The 20,808-nt window shown below is 32.2% G+C and overlaps 1 long non-coding RNA gene across 1 annotated transcript; it reads right to left on the minus strand.

The window, feature by feature from the left end:
- Positions 1-6,365: 6,365 nt before the first annotated feature.
- On the minus strand, positions 6,366-11,224 carry LOC143072471 (uncharacterized). The gene is made up of 4 exons (XR_012977198.1): positions 10,920-11,224; positions 9,578-9,641; positions 9,014-9,098; positions 6,366-6,488 (listed from the first exon to the last, which is right to left on the minus strand). It is a non-coding gene; the product is annotated as an uncharacterized LOC143072471 (long non-coding RNA).
- Between the last annotated feature and the right edge of the window lie 9,584 nt (positions 11,225-20,808).

Genomic DNA, 20,808 nt, shown 5'->3' on the forward strand with positions numbered 1-20,808 from the left:
CATAAAATTTGCAAGAAGGAAATTCAAGGTGAAAGACATAGGAAACCATAAACAACAAAATTTGGTCTCAAAATTACTTGGCATAGAATATGATGCCCTTAATGCATGTGCTGATGTAACAAGTCTGTTCCAACTTCTTGAGCACTTTGAATATTCAGAAAAGGATGTTTTTCCATTCAATGCAGCTTTGGTTACAGATTCATTCATTCCATTGATAAGGGCCTCACACATACCCAAACTAACAGCTAGGCGATTAGCACAGAGTAGACTTTATCTGAAACATCTACAGTTAGTATTTAACAGAGACAGTGAAAATGGCCTCAAATCTATTTTGTCTGAACATGGATTTAATGCCAAAACAGTCACATCTTTTACTAAATATTTTACATGTACTGATGAATAACTTGTTATAGATGTAATACCACCAAATCATAGTATGTCACATCTGGTTGCATATGAAAATAGGTGAATAAAAATATACTCTTGAATTTGACAGTTGTAGGTTATTGATCCTACATTTTATTACAGAAAAACAATTATGGGTCATAAACATATATCTTGAGTATTTCAAAGCATCTTTATTTTTTTAATTGGAGTTTCTTTAGAATATTTCTGAAACTTCAGGTTATATGGTTACTAAAGCTTGTACACAGGTTAAAAAAGGGGGAAAATTTAATTGGTTAACGTCCAGTGATGGTTAGTTACTTATATGCAATGTACAGTGACATTTTTTCTATAGTACTGGACAGGATACAACCTTACTCATACTGAATATAAAAAAAGAAGATGTGGTATGATTGCCAATGAGACAACTCTCTAAAAGAGACCAAAATGACACAGAAATTAACAACTAATGGGCATAGGTCACCTCACGGCCTTCGGCAATGAGCATATTCCATACCGCAAAGTCAGCTATAAAAGGCCCTGATATGACAATGTAAAACAATTCAAACAGGAAAACTGACGGCCTAATTTATGTACAAAAAATGAACGAAAAACAAATATATACATATTCATGTGTAACACATAAACAAATTACAACCTCTGAATTACAGGCTCCTGAATTAGAACAGGCACATACATACAGAATGTGTCAGGGAAAGTATATTTTATTTGAAACAAAATTAAATTCTGTACAATTCTTTGAAAAGTGCAAATTTAACAAAGACTGTAGGGGAAAATTAATGGTGATATTACATCTATAGGTTATCATTAACCATTAGATTGTATTGGCACAGCCTTTTTATGAACATAACATGGTATTCAGAATTAAGATTATGGCTAATCCTGATTGGTCCATATGAGTGCATGTTATTTTTTATTATTAGTCTTTGTGCACTCTGCATTGTACATAAAGCCAAATAAATTATATTCCTTAGCCCTAATGGAACTGAGATGGCTTTTCAATGCTAGGATGAGACAAGGGGTTTTAAGTGCAAAGTTGATAGGCATGGGAGATAAGTACAAATAACGTTACGAAAAGCAACACAAACTTATATTTTTTGTGCCAAAAGATACTGACATAATGACTTTTCTTTAATGCTAGCAAGGTTTTTGTTAATAAAAACAACTTTAAAAAGTCTGTATCTTGAAAAGGCTACCATTGTCGCCTATGTAGAAATTAATTGTTTTAAACATTCAATCTATAGAAGTGAGGACCACTAAGAACAAATATACCAATTTTGCCAGCACCTTATTAGTGACAAGTTGTCTGTTGTAATGTTGTCACTTTTCGGTCTGTCTGAAAACTACTTCCTAATTGCTGATACTTGTAACATTTAAGGTCGAATATGTTTTCTTACAAAATATACTGGGCAGAACTAATGACTTCATTATTCATAATTGGCCAACACTCTGACAGTGATAAGTTGAAACGTGAAGTTACTTTTTAGGTCTGTCCAATACCTTCTTCCTATTTGGCAATACTTTGAATTTTACAATTGTGGGGTAGTCATAGCATTATCAAGTGTGCAACGTTTTGTCACCATAAGTCCTGCAAACAAAAATATGTTTATATGGAAATGACCCTGTCTGTTTGTCTGTTCCAGTTGTCCAAATACTGTATTTAGTGAAAATTATTATTCATTGGTGTTGCTTCATTGGTGTTCGGGCTAAAATCAAATCATTTTGACCTTGAAGTCATTGTTCAAGGTCAACAATACTATGGTCACTGTGGTGCATGACACATAGTCATGAATTGATTTACCTTCATACCAAATATCAAAAGCGGTGGTAAAGCCTACATCAAAAAAACAAAAGTTACAGTTCTAGCACAAACTTTTTATTAAAAAAAAAATCATTAAATTGACCTTGAGGTCAAAGTTCAAGGTCAAAAGTATCTACTCATGGTAGTAATATAACCTTTTGAGTTGATCTACCTATACCAAATATCTATAGCCTACATTAAAAGACAGAAATGTTACAACCAGAACATGATTTGTTTCAGATGGACTTGCAGACAGACTGATACCTAAAGGGCATCTTCTTCTTTTTTTGGCAGGTCCATGATAAGGTTTTGTTTATTTTGAATGACTGACAGAAAAAACTCCCTTTCACCATACTTTTTTCATCAATTTTAATTACTGATTTATGACGTTTTAAGTCAATTTTCCAAATTTTGCCACTTTACCTCAATTATCAGTATAAGGTTTAGACAATAAAGGGGGTAAGAAATGTATGTTCATATTATGCTGAAGCAATACTTAGGTAAAGACCTTCAAAATGCTTGTATTTTAAAAAGTATCTATTGAGTGGTTTTTTGTACAGGGTCACCTAATTTGCATAATTGGCCCCTACAGACGTGCTTCATAATACTTTCATATTTTGCTGAGCACACCCCAATCTTACAAAATGATAAATATTGTAGAAATCTATTGGAAGATTTTTTTTTAACAAAACATCCTTATCCACCTTAAAACATGAAAGTACGAGTGGATTAAAACTATTCATACCGGAAATGTTGAATTTATTAGTAAAAAGTAAAATCACAAAAATACTGAACTCAGAGGAAAATATTTCTATACACAAGAACATTTATTATAGTGATCTCTATATATTGTAACAAACTGCCGCCACAGGCCGAGTAATTGTGGAAGGGTCTGTTGACAAGTTTTGGGGCTCTCGTCAGCAATATTCTGCATCTTAATGTCTCTCCTTTTTCTACCTCTGAAGACGAATGGATGCCAGGCAATGCACTCATATTACTCCGTAAACTATATGTTCGAACGTATATTATATTTATTATTACATGTTCATATATATACACTGATAAATGCAGACATGCAGACGCTTAATCAGTAATCAGTTTTCGGGACATTTAAGTCACTCAGTGTGGTGGGGGATAACTGCCGCTATATTTACTTTTCCTTAAAAATACTTCATCTTATATCAAATTAAGGTATCCGGCCCATAATTAGCCAATATACAACAAGCAAAATAATTTACATTTTTATCAAGGATTGTAAGTAGGGGGGTCTAAGAGTTCTTACTATGAAATAAAAATCCGCAAAATATTTGAGGTTAACAGCAGAGCTGGGTTACAGTGCCCCCCCTTTTTTGTCCTCAAATACAAAATAAGGGGTTCAAATAGTATGTAATTTTAAGAAATCTATATAGTATAATTTACTAATCTATCTTTTAAAAGGAACCTTACATGTAACCTTGTAAAATTAAACATAAAAAATAAATTGTTTTTTTGCTTTTCTATTTTTAGAACTGTGTTATTGTTACTAATAATAGAAAAAGGAGAAAAGTATAAAATTTGTCAATTTTATATCTTCACTAGTTCAAAATTGAATATTTTAGCAGAGCATTAAAAATGACATTTAAATTAACTTTACATATTGTTCCATCCTAAAAAAAAATTTTAGAAACTTTTACCGTACCAATTTTGAGAAATTTTGATTTAAAATGTCAATGTCACAGTTCGTAAATGGAGACTTGATATCCCTGTTGATGTTTTTTGGTATAATTTATGTAAATCTTTAGCAAAACTAACCATACTTCATATAATCTTATAATAAGAATAAACTATGAAATTTATGACATATAAAGTTCAAAAGGTCAAAGGTCAAGGTCATTTTTGGAGCTAAAATCAACAAAAATCTCCTTTTTTGCTAAATTTTCAAAAGTGTATCTACCTATTGGTCCCATAATCTTTACAACCTTTGTAAATAAAAACCATTTGATGATATTCAAAAGATCATGGTTTGGTTTCAACCTTTAGGGGTCAACAGGTCAAAAGGTCAAGTAATTTTAGGAGCTAAAATTAGACAATGACCTCCTTTTTGCTCAATTTTCTATAGTAAACTTACCTTTATGTACTATAATCTTTCATTACATTTGTTAATTATGATAACTTTATGATATGCATTAGATAAAGGATTAGCTTCAACCTTGAGGTCAAAAGGTCAAAGGTCAAGGTAATTTTAGGACCTGAAATATAAAAATTCTCTCCTTTATGCTCATATTTCAAAAGTATATAATAAAAAGAAGATGTGGTATGCTTGCCAATGAGACAACTCTCTACAAGAGACCAAAATGACACAGAAATTAACAGTTATAGGTAACTGTACGGCCTTCAACAATGAGCAAAGCCTATACCGCATAGTCGGCTATAAAAAGCCCAAAATGACAATGTAAAACAATTCAAACGAGAAAACTCACGGCCTTATTTAAAAAAAAATGATCAAAAAACAAATATTTTACACACAAACAAACCACAATCACTGAATAACAGGCTCCTGACTTGGGACAGACACATACATACATAATGTGGCGGGGTTAAACATGTTGGACAATATTTATGGTTTTGCTACATGTTTTCGATTTTGTCCAATGTGCAACACCAGACATCACATGACAGCATTAGGGCTCAGACTGAGGATGCATTTTCTTATATTTCACACCGGCATTAACTAGAGCTCATTAAAAAATACCCCATCATTCCTGTTCAACATTGAACTCAGTTAGGTTAATTATCTTCCATGAAATATTTCAGAAAGTGTTTATCCTACCTCATGCACATAATAAATAATAGAAATAATCTTCTTCAATGATAATAATAAACTCTATCACATTTAAATATTTATTTGTACATTATCATGAAAGTATAACATGGTCATGATGGTTCAAAGGATACAAATAAATATTACCATATCTATATACACAATGTACAATCAATATTAAATCTTTTGAATATTAACATTGATCAATAAACCATGACAATGAGATCAGGATCAATCATACAGTATACCAAATTAAGCAGACCTATTGCTTTTTGAATCTGATACATGGACTTGACCATGGGTACATAACTTTTTTCACCGATCCATGAAATGTGGTCAATGTCAAGGGAAAATAGTTTTACTGACATGAGGAACTTTCAATTCATGCTCATTGCAAGTATAGATATCATATTATTCATAAGAGACAGAATAAACATTAAAAACATTAATAAAAATTGCTGAGTTCAAAATATCTGTAATGCAGCAACAACTTTTCTCTTTAGTCTAAGGTTGGTCAAATCCCACACATTCCTGTTATGTCTTCAGCCCCTGATGGTATTGGAAATTTTAGTACCACATTATATCAATACTGGCTGCCAGTTTCATATTCTATCTCTTTGATAAGAGAGATAACATCTTGCCTAACTGGAAGTAAAAAAGAAAATTCATCACAAATTAATTAAAACTTTTAAATTTAGCATTCTGAAGAAGAAAAATATCACTATAATATATGGTTGAAAACAATCTGACTACCAAATGTGTTTATGTGTTACAACACAGAGGGATGTTCCAGAAATAAATGTAGGGGGAGAGGGGGTCAGAAGACACTTTTTATTTCACCCCCACCATGCATAATCTTTCATTTGTCATTTCAGTGCCTTTTATAGCTGAATATGTGGTATGGGCTTTGCTCATTGTTAAAGGCCTTACAATGACCTGTAGCTGTTAATTTCTGTGTCACTTGGTTTCTTGTGGAGAGTTGTATCTTTGGCAATCATTATGACATCTTCTTTTGTACATAAATAGGGGTATTAAAAAAAAAAGATTGTAAAGTTCTAGATTTCTTTTTTCTTTTTTTTAATAGAAGTCATTGACTTTCAAATATACACTACAGCTCAGGTGGATTTTGCTTTGTCCACCCATAGGAGTTGGCATGCAATTTCTTTTGTTTAATCAAAAGACTTGCAAGTACAATCAATTGAAAAAAAGCAGATAAGCATTTATAGATATCAATATTTTAACAAAAAAAAGAGATTATAGCTGGAGTGGGCTGGTTGAAAAAGCAAAATCCACCCAAGCTGTTGTGTAGCACTGTTCAAACATAATTGATTAAATGTTAGCTAACATACTCAATCAGTTAAGTCCATTACAATGAAGGATGTAGATGTATTCATTGGTTCCTCAACATTTGAAAATGTCTGCTTTGGTGTGGCATTTGGTATCTGGTGGATATATCTGCATCTTGAGCTCACAGGCTAATTTCTACAAGAAGCAAATTATAGTTTAACAAATATGTAAACAGCAGAGTAATCTGAGTTCACTTAGTAATAAGCATTTTTAGTTTGATAATGGGTAATTTTTTAATAAAGTTCAATCTAGTTTATCCCTGCCACATTCTGTATGTGCCTGTCCCAAGTCAGGAACCAGTAATTCAGTAGTTGTATTTTAATGCTGTATAACCAATAATTCAGTAGTTGTATTTAGTCTTCTCCTTTGAATTGTTTAAATTTATAGCTGATTATGTAGTATGGGTTTGTCTTATTGTGTAAGGTTGTATGGTGACTTAATGTGGTTCCTTTATATGTCATGTGAAGTACATGTATTGCAGGGCCGTAACTAGCCTCTTTTATGAATGAGGCAAAATATATTCGCCGAGCATAGCGAGGCGAAAAAATTTTGGCAAGGGGTCTTGGGACAGCTTAAGGCCCCCAGAAGCTCTGAGAAAAATAACGCAAAATCTGCATTCTGAGCGTTTCCCGGACTCTTTCCTACATTGAAACGCAATTAATTTTTAGCTGTTTCTTTCGACAATATACTTGTCTCAAAGCAAAAACATAGAATGAAATTCAAAACAGTGTAGCTGTGGCCATTGATTGACACATTAAAATCATCCATTGACTGGGACAATTTACGTGAACGTTTGTCTGTAACGACCACTGTTCACGACGTACCTACGATAGACATTTAAACTGTGGGGTCACCAAAGGTTTCTTAACGCCTTTAATTATAAAATAATTCGAAAAATTAATCAGGAATAACCTTTGTGTTTTGATTTATATAATTGATATAAATCAAAATATCGTGTTATTTCTGATTAATTTTTCGAATTACTTTATTTAGGTGTTGAGAACCTTTGGTGACCCCATAGTTTAAGTGTCTTTAAAAAGTACATAGTGAGCATTGGTCGTTACATACAAACGTTCACCTAAATAGTCCCAGTCAATGGATGATTTTAATGTGTCAATCAATGGCCACAGCCACACTGTTTTGAATTTCATTCTAGATTCATTGTAATTTAAGACTTTTAGGTTTTACGGGGACAACATTAAAAGTAGACCGATATGTAGGATAAAGCAAAAACCGAAATTCTCATAATCATTATGTCTGTCTGTTCTTGTCTTGTATTGTGCTTAATTTAGACTTGGGTGATTTTTTTATGACTAGATTTAAATATAATGACAGTGCAGTATTATACTTTAAGTACTAGTACTCAGTCTGCTTAAGTCGACACTAAGGACCATCTTGACCTTGTTTTATGGTATTAATGATTCTTTTATTGTTTAAGGCCCTCCATCAACTATCCAGATGAAGAACAGGAAAAAACTTTGATCATTTGTATTTTTTCTATGCATTGACTTTGTGTGAGATAAGGTCCTGTGCACGTTTACTCAATATTCTTTTATTTTCTGTTTTAAGGTCTGAACACGACTTCCTGCAAGTTTAACCCTTCAATGTAAAAGGTCATATGGCAATACATTGACGTTTGTTTAAAGATGATTTGATACCGGGAAATTGGTGGTCATACTTTAATTTAAACCATGTCATCTATCTAGTTTTATCTACAAAACAAAAAGCCAGTTTTGTATTATTTGATATCAATAAAATTGAGAAAGAAAATGGGGAATGTGTCAAAGCGACAACAATTTAACCCGACCATAGAGCAGACAACAGGTAGGGGTCCTTCAGCTGGCACCAAGTTCAATTCTCCATGCATAAACGACAATTTTTTTTTATATCCAGTAGCATTGTATATTCTTAAAATATTTTCTGGTACAATGTCTGGACATCGGTGGACATGCAACATTGCAAAACCACACTTGACAAATGAAAATCAACACTCTGCAGACTATAGTTATAAAGAAGGACAATAAATGAACAAAAGACAAACCCAGGAAACAGAAGTACAAACAACAGACCATCAACTCTGAAAACTAAAAGTAAAATAGAAACATGGATCACGAAAAACATGCAGTGGCAACATCAAATAGTGAATAAAACTTGCTTCTTGCAAGACACTTTCCGTGAAAACAATTCAGGTTGATACATGTGATATGAAGACAATCTTGTTTTAGTTTTTTTTTTTTTTTTTTTGAAATTTCCAACATGAGGCATTTGCCTCATTTGCCTCAATGTAGTTACGGCCCTGTATTGGGGAGAGTTTTCATATTGGCAATCATACCACATCTTCTTATTTTCAAAATGGCTTTGTACCAATGCAAGCATTATGAATATTTTATCCAACTTTATAGATTTAATTTTCAAACTCTATCCATTATAAGATACATCATGGACAAATAGAGAAACAAATAGACTAAATTTCTGATAGTACTAAGTAGTTATCAGCTTTTAAACAGGTTAGATAACTCTCTAATACATGTAAACATGGAACATGTACATATGTGTTCATGTTTCATATCTATCTTTTTTAAAGACAAGGCATAATATACATGATACATGTATAACAATTAACATGAATATGTATCTTAGAAAACTGCTCTATTTATTACCTATGCCCGGCATCTGTGTTTGTCTGTGTATTAGGTAAATGTAGCATAAGTTCTCTACAGTCATTAACAAGGTTAATTAGCATCTCTGAAATTTAAAACGTTTCCTTGTCATCATCATTGATACATTGATCATGTACATACAGATATACAAATGTAAATAAAACTTGGTTATACAATGTTAATTGTATCTATATATAAGTTAAGTTCAGACATGTTTCATTTTTTTTTAGGTACAACCATTTATTTCATTCACTTAAATAAATCAATGACACTACAACAATTGACAACAAAATTGCTATCAATCTGAACACAAAAAAACCCTGTGTATTAGTTAATGAAAATACACACAATTAGTCTTTATACATGTATCATGTTTTGATTATTTACTGACCCCTAATCTACATTTAAATTAACAGTGACAGATGGCAGAAATACATATATACAACTGTACAAATTACAAGGTACATGTATCTTCATGATTATATAAATGAAAGAAGAGTAATACATGTATGCTACATTTCTTGGGATGATAATCAAAAATATCTCAGATAATCTGCAACTTACCTAATCAATTGTGTTTTGTAGGTTTGGAGGGATTAATGTCACATCTTTAACAAGAATGGTTTCTCTAAAAAATGAAATATAAATTTCTGTTACAAAAATGTTCTTTATTTAGATAGCACATAGATAAGGAATGTATATATGTACAAATGATGTTTGTTAGTTTGTAATACAAATTTTCTTACCAAATATAATAAAGTGAAAACTGGACATATATTAAAAAACACATACATTTTATAATAAAATAATATTTGTTGTAAAAACGCTATTTGCCAATGTACATGTACATGATGTAATAAAAAGAATAAATAATCAAAGAATTCAAATATTGAAAAGCTTTACAACTTGTGACCTTACAACGCTGAAAATTTACTCAGGGACAATGCACCTTGGTGAACTTGTGTCTTATTCGCTCAGTCGTTGAATATTTGTCTGTATTTAAATTTTCGACTAGTTATTGTATAAAAAAAATTAAGTATAGTATGGATTATCAGATTAAAATTGAAAGTACATGTACATTGTTTTGTACATGTAAAGTATCAACTTCTTCTTACATTCATTGAAATGAAACAGAAAAAACTCCCAGATATATACATGTCTTTCTTTCTTTCTTTCTTGTGTATGAGCTTCCTATCTAAGGAACACCCTGTACTGGGTAATCAGGAGTATTTACAGGAGTGGGTAAATCAAAAGATTTATTTTATATTTTTGAAGAGTATGTATGAACGGTCAATTGTTTGTTTGCTCTTCATTTATGTTTCTTTGTATCCTACATCGTGTACATGTACATGAACATTTGACTTTTAATCAAATACTGATTAAATTATTAGATGATTTTTAGATGGATATTATCAAATATATTAATATAGTCATGCTACTAAGTATATACATGTATCAATTAATTAGTGTTGTGGCAGTGTCTGTGTCAATGTGACAAGTTTAACAGCCATTGATGGTTCATGCTACATGATGATCATACATGTACATTGTATGTGTACCATGGCAATTCAACTTTTGATCATGTTGAAGGGTAGCCTTGGCTTGAATCCCTCAATTATCTGATAGCATGCATGCTTTCCTATTTAGTTCTAATTGTTATCAATATGTTTGTATTTGTTTTTTGCCTTGACGGGTGTTTGTTCCTAAATTATTACAAACATATAAACTGACCGACCTGGATTATTTTTTAAATGATCATTTTTTTCATACATGTATCTAGTTTAGATTACTATGACATCTAACGGCTGTTTTGCCAGACAAGCTGGTGTCGTGGGGCATAATTAACATGACAATGTTGTCCAACTCAAGTTTTAAAATGTTTGGATTTGTAAATTATGCAAATTACCTGGCACCTGCTCAAAGTTTTACACTGAAGCTTGGCATCAGCTTGGCCTTTGGTTTACTAGGTTCTCCATGTTAGGAACCATAAGAAAGTCGGTTCAATTCCATCCAGATATACACTTAACATATGAATACAGAACTTTAAAACATAAAAATGAACGATCCATTCAAATCGTCTCCCAGAGCAGATCGCTAGATGAAAAGGACAAGTGCGTGATGTTTTTACATTCCTTCTATCAACTAATCTTCCTATGCCGGTACAACATATTTGACAACCAGTTGTATCCAAACTGCACACATTATTTCCGCATCACGATAACATGGATAAGACGAAGAGATTTAAATCGGCGTACTATTTTGGGTAAAACGCCTTCGTGTATCTTGGCAGCCGACCGAGTCGTCCATATTTGTTTACCATAACTTCTGTTTCCGGATTGTCAAAATTGGACAATTTATAGAAAAAATGAGCGTTTACTCTATAGTTAAAGGGAAACTTCGCAAAAAAATCAAAAATTGATATTATGTTTATTCTGTATAAAAATGCTCAAATTCATAGATATTAAAGTTTTATTCTGCTAGATAAGAGATCACCATCGATTTTAAATTTAGAGTATCAATTCTCTGCGGTCGGCCATTTTGTCACCTTCTCCGATTTGCAGTCAAGATATGTCTAAGGGCCAAAACTACAGTAACCCGATGTAGTCGTAATTGCGTGTCGATATCTCGTCAATCGTACGGTTGTTTTATCCGACTAGTTAACTAACTTGATACGGAAAATTTTATTCTTTTTTTTTTAAATAACCAGGATCTGTTATTTTTAGACTGATAATATAGGAATTAGTGAAAAAGTCAAAATTTCAAATCATAAATAAGTCTTCCGTGAAACTTGAATTGTTTTCGGAAATCTAATTAGTTCATAATTCTTTTATGTAATAAACTTTATTCAAATAAATTAGGATCTTCGCTCCACTGATCACCCGCATGGCTAAAGGTATTACTCCCAAAGGTATTGGAGGGGGTGTGAGGTGACACGTCCAGGTATTCAAGCGATTTCCTGTCGAGTTTGCAAATTCATGCATCGTTTCACTTCTTAGTGTATTGATAAGTGTACACGGCCGATAACTTATAACTTTCCATTTTGAACTATTAGGTGTATAATATACATCTCTATCTTGCGTGTCCGAAAGTGATATTACTAAACTCATACGCTTGTTTATGAATAACATTTCTGGTGAAAAGAAATTTATTTATAAAATATAAATAATACAAAAAAAAAAAAAAAAACAGATTTGATGAAATAAAAATCTATATACGTATTTTTTCCAAGTGTAAATTTGGTAAAATGTAATATATACTCGTTGTCAATGGTGAAGGCCAGAAATATTGATTTAAAAAAATGTACGCACTTGTCGACCATTCGTATATATGTTCCAGACCGTATGAGTATTTGGACCGTACGCGTACGGTCTGGACCGTATGCGTACTTTTTCAAAATACGTATACGGTCGGACCGTACGCGTACGGTCTGACTTATATTAAGAAGTTGGTCAAGTTTATTAGATACAAATGTATATAACAGATCAACATAACTTATATCTCAAACTAATATAAAAAGTTCAATAGTAATTGAAATAAAAACTTAATACTTTAACTATTTAAAAAAATCACGCTTATTAAAATCTGTTAATCTCCTGTATTTAGCATGTCAGTAATTCATTAATTGCAGCCCAGTATGCTCATTGAAATTGAAGTTATCGGAAGTAAACATAATGTGGGAGGACAATTGTTATAGAATATTTAGGAACTTTACAAAAAAATGCATATGCAAAGGAACATGCATGAACAAAACATGTTAATGTAAAAAAAAAATATGACGTTCCTTGTGGTAGGTAGCAAGACTAGTGTCACCTTGGGCCAGAGTAACAAAATAGGATTCAGATATACAATTAAACAAATATTTAATGTCAATTGTTCGCTTATTTACTTCATCCATCTATTTGTAATAATAACAATTTGTATAACTAAAAATAAAGATTTTGATAAATGTTTGTTTAAAGATTAACCCATATGATCTCAAAACATGTCTGGTCAGCTGGACCGTACGCGTATACTCATACGGTCCGACCGTACGCGTATGGTCGGACCGTACGAGTATACGCATACGGTCCGGACCGTACGCGTACGGTCCAAATACTCATATGGTCTGGAACATATATATACGCCTGGATTATAAGTTACGGAACTATAGCGCAAATTAAAATATATACATGTATACATAGAACATAAGAAAGAAACATACATTTTGCGTAAATTGGGGTAAAAGTTTTGTAAAATGACAAGTTCACGTATGCCAACAGTATGTAATCATCAAATGTCGATAGACTATTGTATACCAAAAGAAGAAGAGATTTAAATACTGGTCGATATATAATTTGGCTCATCGAAGTTATGGACATTTATATATCAATTAGATTGTTCTCGAAAAAAGGAAGAAATTCGCCATCATCACAATTGTTCCGACATGCATGTAATATATATACGCAACTGGAAGTACACTAATACCGAGGGATGTGAATATTTTCCAGGAAAACTATAGAGTATCAAAGTTTCAAATCAATTTCGGGATTTATTTTCTCTTTTGATATTCAATGACAGCAATTTGCAGAATAAACTGCTTGTCCGCTTTACTGGTATTCTTACCAGTTGAAACAGATTTATAATTACATTAAAAAATAGGGAAAGATGACATTTAATTCGTTCATTTTTTTTCCTTATACATCGTTGGTCAAATAGCTAAAGTATTATATATAGTTACGGTGTGAGACGAAGAGTATTTTAAGAAGGACATTCCCCATTATGTATAAATTTTGTTGATGTTTTTCACACTTTAAATAGGTAATTAAAGATCACTTTGGATTGACTAAAATATATAATTGCAATTGTTAATGATCTGTTTGAAATATTTAAGGCTGCCGATCCTAATTTGAAATAGTACAATTTTTAGTTCATAAACTCGTGTTTAGAAGGCTATTTTTATTTATAAATACTTCAATTAAAATAATTCAGTATTTTATCGTTACTCAAGTATTCAAAAGTCATAATTCATTAAAAGTGATCTTATGCAAAATATAAAAATATACAACAGCTATCCAGTTATTGTGCGATCTTATTATTCCCGTTAATTAATTATTTTTTTTTACATTCATGTGTCTGAAACTTTGTCTGACTCCCGTTTACAATTGATACGAAATGTTCTTCACACCTGAAATGCCAGTGAACCGTGACGCCTAGATTTCACTGAATGAGGATCAAAAGATTAGAATTACATAATGCTAATCTTTTAATTACCTTGAGTTAAACTACGCATTCCACATTCTTTAGGTGTCACAAAACAATACACATTTTATTGTTTCCACCGTACAAGCAAGTGAAAATGATTGCTGGAATGAAGCAAAAAGGTCAGAATACAAACATGTATTTTTAATACACTATCGATCATGTCAGTTTCATATGTTTGTTAAAAGTATTTTTAGAAAAAAAAAAATCATAAAAATGTTCTATTGTATGATTTACTTTTATTATTAAAATTCGTTTTAAAAAATCCACACGATCTAATTTTAAAAGTTGCATGGCTATCACTTATTTTTCGTTGGTTAATAGCTACACCAAAAGTCGTCGATGCGCTTTAAATCGCGTTATTAGATGGTTAACGAACAAGACTTAAATGAGATATTTTCACTCCCGGCATGCATCAAAGACTTAAACTACGTCACATAAGTCAGGAAGTTTCAAAAAATAAAATTAATAATTCCCAATTTTCTTCTTTATTAGATTTCATATCAAAATAAAACTTGGTGAATATGTTTTTTATGGTATTATGAACATAATAAGATGAAAAGTGAAAAATCGCGAATTATCCCTTTAATGAAAATATACTTCAATTAAGCCTTTCTGATATTTTAATCGTCATTTTAAAAATAATAACTATACTTTCGCTTACTAGACGGAAAATACCGAGGTGTTGAAAAAATTTACACCTCGGTAAACTCCGGAAAATTTTCCGTAAATCTTTATTATGGGTCGGATACCTTAAAGCATATTAACCTGCTCGGCTTTTCTGTTGGACTAGGTCTGGTAAAGATAAACTTTTAAACTATTATGTTGTTAAGCTACTAGTTAGGCTTGAGCTAACCGTGCATGTTATCCGCCATTTCACTGAGCAGAACCTTATTTATATCCATTTGAGATCCCTGAAAGCCAATCGAAATAGGGATCTAGCCAGGGATTCCTGAGGGCCAATGAGAGCCCTGTCAGGACTGACAGGAAAATCATTTAATGTCCGACAAAATAGGGGCTTGACAGGAAAACCTGCACATTTAAAAATCACACGTAAAATGGACAGTAAAATGCCTGTTCTTTTATTATTATACAAATAGACCAAAGTCCTAACTTTTCCTTTATTTAAATTTATCAAAAGAAGCTTAAAACTTCGTAACTAGACTTGTTCCAATTTCTAGCCGTGCGCAGGACTAGCAGACGCCGGGAGTACTGTTATAAAATTCCAGCAGTAAACTGGTTACAATATAATTCTATAAACTAATCTTTAACAGATATAAATAATGAAGCCTTAATAAAACTATTAATGTAATGACTTATTTCTTACTCTTATAGAATACTTTTACATATATAATGACAACGACAAAAATATTTCCTACTGCGGTCACATATGACCTGTAAAATGGCTCTTCACGGAGAAACAACAAAAATGGTTTGGATCGATAGTAAAACTTAAATATTTCCTTACTGAGACACTTTCAGGACTTATAATGGGTTGAAATGTAATTTCAGGTATATGCATATTTGGGCCACACACCTTACAATCTTTGAAAAATATGTTATCAAGTAAAATGAGTTTGGTAAACAAGTGGAAGGGACACTTGCCAAACAAAATGCATAAAGTTAAAAAGTTGCAAATGTTACAATATGTCCAATTCAAATAAATGTTCATAAAGTCAATAATATTTCTGTTGCAGGTTATCACCAGTTAAAGTTTACATCCATCTGTAGTTGACTTATTTCTTCTGCTGGCATGGTAAATTCCAGGTTGTAAAAAATATTAAATGTTATGTATTTGTTCCAGTTATTAAACAATATATATATTCATGTTCACACAATTCCAATATATTCAAGATAAAAAATATGCATTCAAATGGATTATACTTCAGCTCAGGGGATATATACTCTAAGCCGGGAATGTCACAGTATATACCATGTCTGAGACCTGAATAACATATAATATTTCAAATATTTGAGTGATCCTGGAAGTTGCATACGTATTGAAATAAGTAAAAATATATTTAAAAAAAATATTGTTGAAAGTGATTTGGCCAGATAAGGTAGGGTATAATGTAGAAATGACAAAGCCTTCGGCATCATTTAGACATAAAATCAATTCTTTTTATGTTTAAAAGCAAAAGCCTTGTCTGAGAGATACATATATTTTTGAAGAATAATTAAATACTATGAGCAGTTTAATATTTCATGTTTGTACAGGTGCATTTTCTCAAAATTCAATTCGGCGTTTAAAAGAAAGAACTGTCAAAATAATTGTTGTGATGCCTTACAATTTTATGTATGCGTTTATACCTATATTGACTCTAAACGGACAGCATTTCATTTTGCTTCATCGGAAAACGAGTTTTAATCAATTCTTAATCTATCTCAAAATTATTACAGTTTAAACTTCGAAAATAGTTTTGCAAAAGTTCAATCCTTGAAAATAAATGAAAATGTCGAATATACGTGAGTGAATTGTGAATTATGCCATAAAATAAACGATGTGTCCATTTTTAATAAAGTGCAGGAGTTAAACGCGATTTTGTGAACTTCACAAAATTAAGTTAAGCACAATAATTGAACATGAGGTATCAGAAAGTGAATCGTTCGCATCTTTGTCTTTTATTCTTTCTGGATAGATATCTCTTTGGCAATCGTTCTAGTTCTCCTTATTTTTGTGTTGTCTAAATATGTTATTATCAGTTTAGATTTTGTAGTTTTCGTTAACGCACATGTACGACTCATACAGAAAAACATGTATGACTTATACAGAACTACATGTATGACTTATATACAGAACTACATGTACGATTCATACAGAACTGAAAATATTGGCTTGAAACATCTTATTTTTTTGGCGTCCCATAGTTTTGGCCTCAGGCAGATACTAGTTACTGTATGATGAAAGTAGTTCAAGAAAGGGTGCCGTGTACACGGGAATCGATATCATTCGGTGTATATTACTATGTGACACTAATATCTGATCTTATTATAATCCATCAGCTGCAATGAACTTCTACTAATTGTAAGACAACGTTTTGACCATGCATATTAATTTTTATTTCATGAATGGGTAGACTGGTGCACTAAATTTTTGTGTAATCAGGTTATGTAAATCATACTTTTATACGTTCAGTTATTAAACGTCTGTGCTAGGTCAAGGTATTAATAGTATTTTCTTCATACGCTTTGTTGTTACATATTGATAATATAGATTGCATGCTCTATATGCGTGATTTTATTTTACTTTTTTGTTACCTTATACAAAAAAGAGATACGGTATAACGAAAAGGGAGTTAAGTCTTCACCGGTACCAAAGGGCAAGGAGGTAAACAACTTCAGATCGCCCTACGGCCTTTCAAAATGAGAAAAACTCATACCATATACTAACAGTTATAGATCTCCGAATGACAAAATTTGAAACAATTCAGACTAGAAAATCTACCTTCTAATTTATACTAAAACTACAAATGAAAAACAATTATGGCAAACAACAATCAATGACAGCTGCTGGATTACAGGCTCCCAGCTTTAAACCAAAACATTCAGAATGACAATGGTGTAACAGCACTACATCATAAGAATGATATGTATAAAAAGTAGCTGCAAAGGTCTAGACTCGTCGGATAGATACTAAGATTTATTGATTGATGGGCGTTTTAATGCCACTTTTAGCACTATTTGCTATTCCGTGGCAGTTAGGTTGTTTTTTTTTTGTAAAGGAAGCCAGAGTGTCCAGAGAAAACCATCGACCTTCGGTTAGAAAAACAACAATCCTAGTAAATATAGATTGGAGCCGAACTCACAACATCAGTGTTGGCAGGCTAGTGATACATTAGTTGGATTGGTACTGTTCTAACTATGGCAAGCCGTTCTCGTCAAAACTATGTTTAAACCATTTTCGAAATATTTACACACTGAGAATTACAACAAAGCACACTGAGATTTAAAAACTTCAAAACGCACACTGAGAATTGAAAATTACACACTGAGAATTGAAAATTACACACTGAGAATTGAAAATTACACACTGAGATTTCATAAAGACGCACTGAGATTACAAAAATGAAAAACGCACACTGAGAATTGAAAATTACACACTGAGATTTCAAAAAGACACACTGAGAATAAATAAACTGAAACACACACTGAGAATTTGAAATTACACACTGAGAACAAGGAATTGTATATTTAAAAGGAATGGAAACGCGGCTCGATATCAATCGAGATACCCACAGAGCACCCGCAGAGCTATAATCCATGTCTGGCTCAGGCGGAAGTATGATGAATAATATAAAAAATCATGACGGAGGTCCATTTCCTGCAATTTCTTTATAATATTGAAAAGTAGAAAGAAAAAAGTGAGAAAATGAGATATCACTTTAAAGAAGAAATATTTTCCTACAGTTTGGTCTAAATTACGAATGCTAAATATAATTGGTACTATGTAAATTATTTTATTTCGAAACATGTTGAAAATTTTAAGTTGTGCGTCAACAAATACATCGACACTTTGTATTTTGGTATAAGTTAAATAACTGCTTGAAGTTGATGTGACATTGACGCTTAATCTTTTTTCTATCAAATAGTGTTGGTTTTATGAAAATGGTGATAAAAACGAATTTGCTATGATTTTTCAAAATTGTTTATAGTTTCCATTGACGCCATTTTGTTTAGTCAAGTTCGACACCGACGAAGTTGGAAATAACAGACAAGAAATATATACAAAGACTAACGATTGGGATTGATTGTGCCTTTTTATTTACGACGTTTTTTTTATATACTAAATCGTTGTTTGGTAATGCAGTTTGCCATTATTAAGCGTTGCCGCAAATTACCATACGCAACAGCAAAACTGTTCCTTCCTTTTTTCTCGCAGTGCAGTAGTCTATAGGTCGCAAAAGTATTCCTTTGGTATTAAAATACATAAAATGCGAATGTGGGAAATTCTTATAACTGTTTCTAATTAGAAAATTTAATGCATCTCTGCATAATTTAGCAGGTGAGCTCGGCGTTATTATGTCACCCGATCGACAATGTCGGGTGACATATTGCTTTTAACTCTGTTTCTTTTTCCCTATTATTATGTCAACCGATCGACAAAGTCTGGTGACATATTGCTTTTCCTCTGTTTCTTTTTCCTTATTATTATTATTATGTCACCCGATCGACAATGTCGGGTGACATATTGCTATTCCTCTGTTTCTTTTTCACTATTATTATTTTTCTTCCACCTAGAAACAGCAGAAATGGGAATTTTTAAAAATACTTTGAATGTACTGAAAATGTACAGAAAAATGTATTGCCATGCATATATGTGCATTCACTGTTAAACAATTTTTAAATGGCTGCCGCTTAGTGGCAATTGGGGGAAGGGTGACATCCGCTATTGCTTGCAATGGCAATTCTAGTTATGTCACCCGATCGACAATGTCGGGTGACATATTGCTTTTCCTCTGTTTCTTTACTATTATTATGTCACCCGATCGACAATGTCGGGTGACATATTGCTATTCCTCTGTTTCTTTTTCACTATTATTATTATTATTATGGCACCCTCAACGGAGTTGGGGTGACATATTGTTATTGTTCGTTTCTTTTTGTCTTATTATTTTTATGTCACCCGATCGACAAAGTCGGGTGACATATTGCTTTTCCTCTGTTTCTTTTTCCCTATTATTATGGCACCCTCAACGGAGTTGGGGTGACATATTGTTATTGTTCGTTTCTTTTTTTCTTATTATTATGGCACCCTCAACGGAGTTGGGGTGACATATTGTTATTCTACGTTTTTTTTTTTTTCTTATTATGGCACCCTCAACGGAGTTGGGGTGACGTATTGTTATTGTACGTTTCTTTTTTTCCTTATTTTTATTATTCTTCTTCAACACTTTTTGTCCACACAGTTTCTCGGAATTGTATGGACCAATGTTGATGGAACTATACCATAATGTGGAACAGCATATGAAGTTGTGCACCTGACTTTGGAATGGTCAAGATGGCTACCGTTTCCATGGAAACTGCAAAAATCCGAAAATATTCAAAGTGTTCCAAATTGGAAGAAACACCACAGGAATGGTAACTGGCATGAGATGATTTGCAGTTTGACTTTGGAATTTCCAAAATGGCTGCCGTTACCATGGAAACAGCTCAAATATCAAAAAATCTAACTCTTTCATTATAACATCCAGCTGGATGAAACTTTATGAAAATGTGATCCAGTATGCCAAGATGTCAAAACAATATTTGGATAGTTCAAAATGGCCGCCGTTGTCATGGAAACTAGGGCCAAGTTTTGCATTGACCCTATGGAAAAATGCATAAAATCAGCATTTTCTCAGAGAGTATTGCATCAAAGTCAATGAAACTGTATTGATATATAACATGACATGTGGCAATGAGATGTACGCTTTTAGAATTTTGGAATTATCTACTGTAACCATGGTTGCAGCACAAATGTTCAAAATTTCCAAAAAAAAATTAAGTGCTGTAAAGTGGATGAAACTTTACAGGAATAGTGACTGACCTGTGCGGAGTTGCATTTTGAAGTTGGAATT

The sequence above is a fragment of the Mytilus galloprovincialis genome, chromosome 4, assembly GCF_965363235.1.
Source record: "Mytilus galloprovincialis chromosome 4, xbMytGall1.hap1.1, whole genome shotgun sequence".
Lineage (NCBI taxonomy): Eukaryota > Metazoa > Mollusca > Bivalvia > Mytilida > Mytilidae > Mytilus > Mytilus galloprovincialis.